Below are 12635 nucleotides of genomic sequence, written 5' to 3'. Positions count from 1 at the left end.
GTTTATTTCATTCATGTTTTAGTAAATGGCAAAAATAATATCTGGTATCCTTCTTTAATTTTCTTATTGCAATATTAAAGATGGATGTCTTTCATAATAAAAATCTCAAAAACAAATTGAATGTTGAACTTCTTGACTTTTTTCCTTTCTCTGGTTAAGCAGTTTGCTTTTATCTCAACTTACTTTTATACGTTGTCATAATAACATATAAAAGTAAGTTTTTCCTTAATTGATATTGTTTTATTTTTGAAGCTGTATCTTCTCACTGAATATCCATATTAGTTCATATGCACATAACTATTAACTGTTGAGTCATATCTTAAGATATGAGCTTCCCCAAATATAGTTATCAATGTGCCATAGTATATGTAATCATTTATGAATGTTTATATTTCTTCTAATTTTTTACTATAAGCAGCATGCAGTGAATGTTCTTATGTGATGTCATGTGCACATGTTCTTGTGTTATGTCATGTATTTTGGGGGGAATAGATAGGATATGGAATTACTGAGTCAAAGAGTATATATGAGTTTTAAGTTCTAGGCTACTTCCAAGTTTCCTTCCAATTTAGCACTAAAACTTTATACCCTCTCTTTCTTTTCCATTTGGAGAGAGAGGAAAAAAATATTGTTGCTCTAATTTAATTTCCCTGATTACCAACTAGATTGAAACAATTTTCACATTTCCATGGTCATTCAGGTCTTTTCCTTGTGAGAATAACTATGTTTTATCCAGCTCCATACTGGGTGTTCTGCAGATTAATCCGAAATTGTATTGTGTTTCTTATTCATATATAGGAATCCTTTATATGTTCTGAAGCTTAATCCTTTGCCTTTAGTTTATAGTCTTTAAATTTTGCTTATGGTGTCTTGTGTCATATGAAAGTTTTCGAAGTTGATACACTCAGATTTGCCAGTCTCTATTTTCATGGTTTTTATACTTATGTTTACATATCTTTTGCATTTTCTCTGAAGGCTTTATAATTTTTTACAATGATTTATTTGACCATCAGACACATACTCCTAGAAATGGCTCCAGGCTCTATCTCAACCATTTTCCCATTTGTGTAAGCATTCTTTATTGAATAGTTTGCCTTTCCAAACCGATTTGAAAAGTCACTTATCTCAGGTACTAAATTTCCATGTAGACAAGAGTCTTGAGCTCTGAAGAGATGTCTTGTCTAGAGATGAAATTTGGGAAGAAATTGGTATTTGCATGACATTTGGAACTTGAAAGTCAATAAGATCCCCAGTGTTACTGCAGTAAGTCTCCAGATGTGCCGAGAGAGAGAAGAGGAAAATCAAGGAAAGAATCAAGGTCACAACTGAAGGAAGGCAGGAGATGAGATAGACAAATGACTTCTGCTGTGTCCGCATGGCCTGGAGAAGTTGCACTCCTACTTCAGGAGTACAGAGAAGGCCCATCAAGGGCACAGGTACCTGCCTCCAGATTGGATCCAGGTCACCTTGACCGTTCTGACCCCTTGACTTCTTTGGGTCTTTGGCCAACCTTCACCTCCTTTTCAGAGTCTATTGTGGGAAGAAAGACTAATTTTTACAACTAGGGAGCACTCCTCACATTTCAGTCTGTGGATAGGCTTATATGTGGATATCCATAGGCTGTTTGTTGTTGTTGTTAGGTGCCATCGAGTCCGTACCAACCCATAGTGACCTTATGCACAGCAGAATGAAACACTGCCCAATCCTGGGTCAACCTCACCACTGTTGCCATGCTTGAGTCCATCGATGATGCCACTTGGCTAATTCATCTCGTTGGGGGTCTTCTTTTTCTCTGACCCTCTACCTTACCAAACATGATATCCTTCTTCGGTGACTGGTCCCTCTTGACATTATGTCCAAAGTATGAGAGACGATGTTTAGCCATCTTGGCCTCCAAGGAGTACTCTGGCTACACTTCTTCCAAAATGTATCTATTAGTTCTTTTGGCATATCCATAGGCTGTTAATAGCAACATTTTATGTTGCTGTGACCATCCTACACAAATACACAATTGTACTTTTCAAAACACCAGTAACACCAAGCACTCTTTTCAGGGACCTAGAAAGAGTGATTGGGAAGAAAACTATTGCAAATGTATGGGAGAAATAATGAAGATCTGAACTAGAGCAACGTGGCCAAGGATCCTGAGGAGTGCACGTATATAAGGAATATTCATGAAGCAAAATGAGCTGGGTTTGGTCTTTATTGGATTATCTAGGGTAAGTGCAACGGAAATAGTTCCATTTGGTCTGAGCAACTGGTTGGTTGAGGATTTCACTCATCACAACAGAAGTGCAGGAGATCACTGTTTTGGTTCAATTTGGGACCCAAATTGACTTTGGGATACCTGTGAGTGATCATGTGCAGATAATTAGCAAGCCAAGTCTCAGTGAACATGTAAGAAACAAGCATGGAAACACACCCCATGCAAGAGACTAAGAAGGAATCATAAGGTTTGAGAATCACCAACTGGCTACATGTCCACTTGGCAAGCTGTGTGTGAATTCCAAGCTGTGTGTGAATTCCATACAGCGAGAGTCCTGGTATCTATCCTTTGTCTCTGCAGGAGGGAAGAGCAGAGTTCAGGCCATAGAGACTTTTTGGAAATGGAGTAGGAATGAGTCACCAACTTTTTTCTGGTGATGGTGGCAGCCTGAGGTTTTTGTTGTTGTTGTGAAGTGTCGTTGAGTCAGTTCTGACAGCGACCCTGTATAGGGTTTCCAAGGAGCAGCTAGTGAGCTTGAACGACCGACCTTGCAGTTCAAACGGCTTTGCAGCCTGGCATATTAACCCACAGCGCCACACCAGCCCGCAGTTACTGGGGGACAGATAAACGATAGCCGCTTCTCATTTAATTCCATAAAGAAGATACATTTGATATGGATTCTAATTTTTTTAATACTATGTGAAGCCCACTGTTGTCAGCCAATTCCAAATCATAGCGATAATATAGGACACAGTTGAACTGCACCATCAGAGTCCTGCATGGCACTATAGGATAAGCACTGGAATGCCAACTGTAAGGTTGGTGGTTCAAATCCACCAGTCACTCTTAGGAAACTCTATACAAGGTTGCTGTAAGTCAGAACGGACTTGATAGCACTTAGCAATAACAACAACAGAACTGCCCCATACGGTTTCCAAAGCTGCAAATTGTTATGGAAACAGACTACTACATCTTTCATAAGCAAAGCTGCTGGTAGGTTCCAACAGCTGACTTTTAGGTTAACAGCCAAGCTCTTTAAGCAACGTCAAGCCCTCAGTAAAAACAGCTACACACTCCCCCTACTGGCAAATTGCTGCTCTGCCTTTGAAGGAACTCTGCCTGTCCCTAACTCCCTCACTACTGCTTCATCAAGCTCACGTTCTGCTCTCAGAACTGTCAGACTGTGATTTGTAGATAAGAATTGTGCCCCACTCTGCATCCCTAAAACATAATTGATGTCATTCGGGAGGATACTGTCTTGGCTTCTTTCTTTGATGATTGAGGATTCCCTTTCTGCATGTTGTGAATGAAAGTGCCGGTACAATTCAGTATCTGCAAATCATGTGTTGTTTTTAGTGGCTGTCAGGTTGGTATCGACCTTAAGAGGATACAGTTAAACTCTGCTCCACAGGGTTTTCAAGGTTCTGAGTAGATTCAAACGTGGGTTTGTTCTGGTTTGACCACCTGCTTAGAATTTTCCTCTCTACCTGTTATACTGAATCCAAATCTACATTTTAAAAGCCTTCCAGGTAATTTTTATAGACCCCCCCCCCCCCACCCCCCCAGGGAATCTACAGATCAGTAAGTAAGCACATTCTTACCTTGCTTCCCGGGTATTCTTGTCAGTGGTTGCAAATTTAAAAAGAGACTGATTCTGTAGGAAGGTGCCGTAGGGTTTGGAGAGAAGCAGATGCCACGCACACTAGAAGCAGAAGTTTTGATATACTCCTTATTCTAAGCCATTTTTTGTGACTTGCTCAGTTTAGATATATGACGGAAGGAACAAGGGCTTGCAAGTGGACAATCTTAAGCATGCTTTGCTAGGAAATGCTTCTCCAGACAGAGGGTATTAGCATCAGCTCCGGACACCTGAAGGCTAATCCTCAAGAATTTGGGAAATAGGCCCATCTGAGGGAGTACCCCCACTTCCAAGTCGTGAAGCTAAACATGTCTGAGGAGTTTTAGCTGCCCCTCACAGGAGTATTTGTGCCACCATTTCAAAAATGTTATCACCTGAGGAGAAGGGGGACTCATTATTTAGGGGAAACTGAGCTGGTAAAGGTAATGGGAAATTTTGCAAATGGATAATAGTGCTGGTTGAATGACTCACATCCTGTCACTGAATAGTACATGTCAAGAATGGCGAAATGGAAATGTTTTATTGCATATCTGATAAACTTCAATTGTGACTCTGGCAGCTGCCCACAAGTCTTGCTCAACTTTGCATCCAGTTGGGAAATGCAAGTAGGAGGTAGGTTTTCTTTTGTTTTCCGTATTTTCTATAGTAAGTATTGTTGGGAGAGACAGACGCTCCTCCCTGGGTTTCTTGTCCTCCTACACATCTTTCTGGTGTGCCAAGAATGCAAGACTTGGACCACTCTTTACCCAGGCCATGTCTCAGGATTGAGTTTGCAATGAGTAACTTTGAGGAATGAAGTCATGTCTCACTGCAGAACAAAGAACAGGCTTGTTTGCGATAAAAAGCAGTAGATTCCCTAAATTCAGTGTTCCTCAGTTATGAAGCAAACCCGCAACATGCATGCCAACCATCTAAGCCCATTATGTCATCAATGTGGGACCTGGGAACCAGAGAAACCCACAAATCTGATGTGTACTCTGTTTTCTGCACTGTGAGTAATACAGTCCTCTGGTCTCTGATCCCGGAGTTTCATATTTTGTACCACTGAAACCATGAAACAATACCAGGTTATTAAAAGCTGTAAATAGTGAAAAAATAAAATATCAGAGCCTCTGAGTGTGTTACTTCTATGATAGGAAATTAATCAGCATTATTATAAAATTAGAAATGATTGTTGTCTAACAATAAAGACTCAGTATCTCAAATTACTTGTGAAACAACAAATTCCTATTCTTTAAAGGTACTCATTTGTGGTAGTTTTAGTTCAGCAGCATTAGGAAGCTAAAACAGTAGCATCTGGCATCTGGCTTCTAGCTAGAGTCTCATATGTGTGTCTATGTGTAGTGTATGTGTTGGTAATGTCAGTCTCTGATTCCTGTCTTTTAACTTCTTTAATTATATATATTCTGCACAAGTCTCCTTTCATCTTGAAAATGTTCCCAACGATCCCAGTCTGGGAAAATGCATTCCACATGCTACGAAAACCACAGTGCTCATCTCCCTCCTATCAACCATCCTTCTGTACTGTAGTGGGGTTTTCAGAGTGACCTATTTATCTATGCCCATCTCTATGATAGTTCATGGGAGGAGTTCAATATTTATATGTTGATTATGTGACTCTCCTAACACCTGTACTCTGTGACCACAGAAAAGTAAGTCATTGTTCTTCTGCAAGCCTTAGCTTTCTCATCATTCCAGGGTAATACCAGTCTACAGAATTGGGGTTAAGGCTTAACTGAGTGCTTTATGCAGCTCAGCAGTATGAATTCTATTGTCGTTAAGTGTGGTCAAGTCGGTTTCAACTCATAGTGACCCTGTATAGGGTTTCTGAGGAGTGGCTTGTGAGTTTGAACAACCAACCTTGTGATTTAAATCTATTTTGCAATCCACTTCTTACCCTACAGCACCACACCAGAATTTCAGTAGTATTAATAGGATTATTAAACAAAGAACTATTTGATATTGTACTTATGCTCCAATATTTCCCCCCAGCATGTGTTTTGGGGTGTTTTCAGAGGACAAGAACATTCAAATGTAAAAAGGCAAATATTTTAAAGGGAATCTGTTTAGAAAAAGCTCACATGGACCTAGAACTTCTAGTCTTGCTGTGTGGCTCTGGGTCCACCAGAGGGCAGCCTAACTATCAGGTCCATATACCACAATGTGCAATGATCATTGGTGTGTTCTGCCCTTGAGAAAGAGCACTGAGAAATGTTTTCCAGGTAGCTGAGAAACAACTTTTTTTTCCTTAAAATATTTGGATGCAAATCTTCATAAAACATATTATATTATCTCCTTTCAACAAGTAGATTGTTGTAACTTTTTCATGAGTTAATCTCATTTTAGGTATTAGTTTAATATGAAGTCAGTACAGCTTCTCAGTCATTTTGTAGAGAAAACTGTAAAGGAAGTACAAGCTACCATAGTATGCACTGACGTTTTAAAAACAAAGCTGACTGTTTTCCATTCTGAAACCAAAATATGCTTATAATAGGAAGTGTGGGTAGGAACAAGTTAAAAAACAGGGAGACCCCCCTTAGTCCTATCACCCAGTATACACTTTCTTTAAACTACTCATGATAGTTGCATGGAGACAGCAGCAACAACTACGAACACCGACAAAATCCACAGTTAACATTTGTTATTATTGTTGTTAAGTGCTATCAACTCATAGTGATCCTGTGTAGGGTTTCTGAAGAGCAGCTGGTGAGTATAAGCTGCTGATTTGCAGCTAGCGGTCCAGTGTTTACCCTACAACACCACACCAGGACTCCATCGAACTGGTTGTGACTCATAGCAATCCTGCATAGGATTTGAACAACCAATCTAGTGGTTAGCAGTCCAATCCTTATCCTACAGTGACATAAACCAGTATTTAGAGGTTGCCTATGAGACTACAAGTTAGAAAAGCTAAAGCACCACAAGCATTCAATCAGCACATGTTTACTGAGGAGTTTCTCTGTGCTGGATGGCCAGGACACAGTGGCCAGTGGAAAAATGTCAGTTTCTGCCTTCCACAAATTTATAGCATCTTGGAAGAAAAAGAATTACAAAATTATCATTAGACTGTAATACAGTATCTGAAGTTAAAATGCAGGATACTATGAAAGAGAAATAGAGTGGGTTTGGAACCAATTAAGGGTGGTGAGAAGCCCATTATAACAGATGCCAATTATGCCAAGATGGAAATGTGAAACATTGTGGGCAGAAGAAACAACTAGAGAAAACACCAACACAAGCTGGTGTGGTTGGGTTTGGCAGCTGGTAAGAAGGGGACATGAACTCAAGGTTAAAGAAACTCAGTTACAGAGGCCTTCACAGAATAGAATTTACTCTAAATGCTGAAGGAAGGCAATGTAGTGCAGAGAAATAGCCCAAAATAACGTTCCTTTTTTGACTGCCATTCCTTTGGCTGTTTACTTTGTTCCCTGGTGACCAGAGGCATGAACGGTCTTCACCTGCATACACTCCCAGCAAGCCTCTGCTTTCCCAGGATCTGAGCCCCACGGTGGAACCGCACAGCTGTGAACCCCATCAAAGTGAATTGGGCACTATCTGCATCAACCCTGGCGCCTGGATTCAGGAGCGCTCTGCTCCAAACATCGAGAGCCAGCCTTGGCTAGCCCTGGACTAGGCTCACTAGGAGAAGAAGCTGAACAAACATGAGGGGAGGCAATTGCAACTCAGACATTTTGAACTTTCACAGGTGGCTTTTAGAAAGCAGAAGTCAGCTTGATGATGCAGCAGCATAACACTTACTGGTGGAGAGAAAGGGGCAATTTTTTTTCTTGTACCCCACATTACCCTGGTGACCAGAAGCATGGCCAACCCCTACCCACATATACACCCCCAGTGAAATTCCTGTTCTCTGGCAGTTGGAACCTCATGGTGGTGAACCATGCAGTGTGAGTCACATCAAAATGAGCAGGGAGGTAGCTGCATCAATTGTGGCACCTGGATTCCCATGAGGCCTGCTCCAGACCTGCAAAGACAGTTCTGGCCAGCTCAAGAAGAGTGGAAACTCTCTCTCCTGGCTGCACTCTGTGACTGGAAGACTTTGAGATCGGCTTCTTTAGGGTCTGCACAAACTACTTCCAGATTGAGTGCCCAAAACAGAAAGCACCTAGGCCTACAGAAACTCCATCTAGGGCTAAGCACCACTGTAGCATCCATGGTCCAACCACCTTGATTAGCAAGAGCCCTCAGAGCTTTCTCCTTACCGGCCCTGGCATCTGCCGTGGTATTTTCCTTATTTTGTTATTTTTGTTGTTTATTCTTCCTTTCGCATTCTCCCTCTCTTTACCTTCCCTTGCTTTTTTATCTTTTCTATCTCTGCTCTCATTTTTTCTTCTTTGCTTCAATTCTCTTCCCGCCCCCCCCCCCCCCCCACCCCATTCACTTCTTCTACCTTTTTCTTGTCTCTTGGTTTTTCTTTACTACTCTCTGGTCTCTTGCTCCTTCACACATCCCCCTCACTAATTACGTTCAGTGCTTTTTCTTTGTTTTTCTTTGTTTTTGTTTTTGTTTTCCTTCCATTATTCTTTATCCTCTCTCCCTCTTTTCTCTTTTTTGGTTATTGTTTTATTTTTGTAGCTATTGCCTGCTTCTTTTCTCCTTTATGTTTTTTTGTTTTTTTGCTGTTCTTTGTTTGCTTGTTTTGTTTGTTTGTTTTCTCTCTTGTGTGTGTATTTTCTCTTTTTCTTTTCTTGCCTTACCCAATGGGGGAGAGCAACTGTGCCCAGACAGCCCAGCCAAACCATACCTTCTACAGTCTCACCTACTGGGAAAGAGCCAATGATAACAGCAAATATCAACCAAACTCTTCTGAAACTAAGCTGCATGAATGGCGAACAGAAAACAGTGCAAATGCTTCTATTCTCTAATCACGTGCACTAGGAAGCAGTTGGTGAGAGCCTAGGAACACACCAAAATACAATCATCAATGAAATACAAGTACAATGACACCACAATGTCTCAGAAGCAACAGAAAATTTCCATTCACACACAGAAACTAGACAGGATGGCTCAAACAAGTGGCCAAGAGGCATCACTAAAAGATGTTTTAGAGGGGAGAAAGTACTGGAACTAACTGGAAAAGAATTCAAGAGAATGATATTTGGGTACCTCCAAATGATTGACAGAAAAGACAAGGAAAATAAGAAAAATTTCAGGAAAACATTATAGGAATAAACAAACAAAATGATAAAGTATTGGAAATAATATAACAACTGCAAATAGAAATCTAGAAGATGAATACTAAGATTTCAGAAATGGACAACACATTGAAATGACAAAGGAGTAGATTTGAATCAATGGAAGCCCAAATGGGTGAGCTTGAAGATAAATTTCTCAATACTAGTGAGCTAGAAGAACAATCAGGGAAAAAAAAATAATGAAAAAGTCCAAAGAAAGCATAAGATCCATGTGGGACACCATGAAGAGGAATAACTTACAGGTGACTGGAATATCAGAACAGCAAGAAACAAAGAAAAGCACAAAAAAGATAGCCAAAGAAATGTTGGGAAAAAAATTCACTAACAGAGAAGATAAAAAGAAGATAAGCATTCAAGAAGCTGAACAAAACAAAACTGGATAAATTCCAAATGAACATCATCAAGACATATTACAATCAAACTCTCCAAAATCCAAGACAAGAAAAGTATCTGGAGAGCCGCTCAGGAAAAACAAAAAGTTACCTACAAAATTGAACCAAAAAGATTAACCTTTGATTTCTCACCAGAAGCCGTGCAAGCAAGAAGATATCAGGACGACAAATACAAAACTTTGGGGGGGCTGGGGGGGGGGGTTTGGGGAATTGCCACCAAAGAATCATACACACAGCAAAGCTGTCCCTCAAATATGATGGCAAGACTAGAACATTTCGAGATAAACAGAAATTAAAGGAATTTGTAATAGGCCAATGTTACAAAAAAATACTAAAGGGAATCCTATGGACTGAGAGCCAACAATAGCAGACAACAGCCTGAGACTGACCTACATGCAACACCAACCAGAATTCAATCGAGGGATAAAAACATCCAAAGTAAAACAAACCTACAAGACTGAAAATAGGGAACCAGAAATATCAATTTATAACAAAGACAACTAAAAATCAAAAAGAGGGAAAATTGTAATTATAGAACTTCCAAGTAGAAGTCAAGTAGATTTCAGTAAACTGTTTTAAACTGGGGAATAAATTAATAAGTTAAAGGGTAACTTCAAAAGAAAATTGATACACCTTCACATTAAATCAAGAAAAGGATAAACCATGAAGATTTAGTAAGCATTACGATAACAGTAATGAAAAAATTGACAATAATATGCACAAAAAATTAACTCAGCACAGAAAAAAGAAATAGCAACACACATACATACACACACACACAAAAAAACCACACACACACAGAAAAATGACTGTTATCAGTTCACACCTATTGATAATTACACTGAACATCAAATAGATTAAATGTACCAGTTGAGAGAATGGATAAGAAAACAGGATCCTTTAATATGCTTTCTATAAAAGATATACTTTACAAACAAAGATAAAAATAGAATAAAAATCAAAGGATAGAAAAAAATGTATCAAGTTAATGGAAATCAAGAACGAGCAGAAATAGCAATATTCATTTTTGATAAAATAGGCTTTAAGGCAAAAACCAGCATAAGAAACAAAGAAGGACATTATCTCATGATTAAAGGGTCAATTAAACAAGAGGACATAACCATAATAAATATCTATGCTCTCAATAAAAGAGCTTCAAAATACATAAATTAAACTCTAATAGAATAAAAGAAAGAGACAACACTACAATAATAGTAGGAAATTTCAACACACCACTTTCAATGAAGAATAAAACAACTAAGAAAAAGCTCAACAAAAACACAGAAGAACTAAATACCACAATTAACCAATTTGACCCATAGACTTATACAGAACAGTCTACCCAATAACAGCAAAATACACATTCTTTTCCACTGCACATGGAACATTCTCCAGAATAGACCATAAGTCTATTTGGAGCCTACAGAGCAAACCTCAATACATTTGAAAATATCTAAATACCACAAAGCATCTTTTCAGCTCACAGTGCTATAAAATTAGAAGTCAACAATAGGAAAATAAAGGGTGGGGGGGTCAAATACATAGAAATTGAATAAAACCATGCTTAAAAACTACTGTGTCATTGAATAAATAGATAATTAAAATTAAAAATTCCTTGAAGCCAATGAGAATTAAAGCACACTGCACAAAAATCTTTGGTACTAAGCAAAAGTAGTGCTTAGAGGGCAGCTTATAGCAATAAATGCACAATTTAAAAGTAAAAAGAAAACAACAAAATAAACACATTGACAAAACATCTACAACAATTAGAAAAAGAGGAGCAATGTAACGTAAGCCATTAGCCACTTGAAGAAAATAAATAGTAAAGATTAGACCAGAAATAAATGAATTAGAGAACAGAATATAGAAAGAATCAAAAAGGCAAGAAGTTAGTTGGTTCTTTGAAAGGAAAATTAAATTGGACTAACCATTGGTAAATCTAACAAAAGAAAAAAAGGAGAAAATGCAAATAATATGCTTAAGAAACTATTTGGGTAATGTCACAACAAAATCAGTAGAAAGAAAAGGGATAGTAACAGAATGTTATAAAGAATTTTTCTCCAACACATTTGAAAATCTAGAAGAAAAGGATATTTTTTCAGAAAAGCATGGCATACCTAAACTAACATCAAGTGAAGTGGAAAATATGAACAGACCTATAACAAAAGAAGAAATTGATCAAGTCACTAAAAAACTACCAACAACAATAAAAATATCCAGGCCCAGATGGCTTTACTTCTGGATTTTAACAAACATACAGAAAAGAGTTGATACCAATTCTACTCAAACTATTCCAGAACATATAAAAGGATATAAAACTCCCAAATCCATGTTATGATGCGAGAAAAATCCTCATACCAAAACCTGGCATAGACATCACTAAAAAAGAAAATTATAGACCAACATTCCTCATAAATATAGATTTTAAAAAAAATCTCAACAAAATCCTAGCTTACAGAATTCAACATCATATGGAAAAAATAATATACCATAACCAAGTGGTATTCATATGAGGAATGCAAAGATGGTTCAACATTAGAAAAATAATCAGTATAATCCACCACATGAATAAAACAACAGAAAAGAACTGCATGATCATATCTATTGATGCAGAAAAGGCATTTGACAAAATCCAGCATCCATTCTTAATAAAAACACTCAACAAATTCAACAAAGTAGGAATTGAAGGGAAATTCCTCAACATAATTAAGAGCAATCCAACACCAGCATTGCCCTCAATGGGCAGAAACTGAAAGCATTACCTTTGTGAACAGGAACCAGATAAGAATGCCCTTTAGCACCACTCCTATATAATATTGTCCACCACTCATCTGCCAGTTTGTCATACTGTGGAGGACAGGATTCAGATGAGCTTCCAGACGAGACAGACAGGAAGAAGGAGTGACGAACTCTTCCAAATATTTAGTCACTGAAAACCTTATGAATAGCAGAGAAACTCTTTCAGATAGTGCGAGAAAATGAGCCCCTCAGGTTGGAAGGCACTCAAAATGTGACCAGAGAAGAGCTGCCTCCTCAAAGTACAGTTGACCGTGGTGAGGTGAACGGAGTAAAGCCTGTGGGAGAAAAGTCCACAGAACCTTCATTTGCTGATAGGGCACAATTTAAAATGAAGAGAAACAGCTGTAAACATCCAGTGAAAATCAGAACATGGAATGTACGAAGTA

The 12635-nt window shown here is 38.6% G+C and overlaps 1 pseudogene; it reads left to right on the top strand.

Annotated features, from left to right (window-relative positions):
- The first annotated feature begins 4345 nt into the window (after window positions 1-4345).
- The window catches only part of LOC102833323, a 16960-nt pseudogene continuing 8670 nt past the window's right edge, over window positions 4346-12635 (top strand).

This window comes from Chrysochloris asiatica, unplaced genomic scaffold (genome assembly GCF_000296735.1).
Source record: "Chrysochloris asiatica unplaced genomic scaffold, ChrAsi1.0 scaffold00151, whole genome shotgun sequence".
Lineage (NCBI taxonomy): Eukaryota > Metazoa > Chordata > Mammalia > Afrosoricida > Chrysochloridae > Chrysochloris > Chrysochloris asiatica.
The sequence above is the reverse complement of the archived record's forward strand: the minus strand, read 5'-3'. Positions and strand labels throughout refer to the sequence as shown.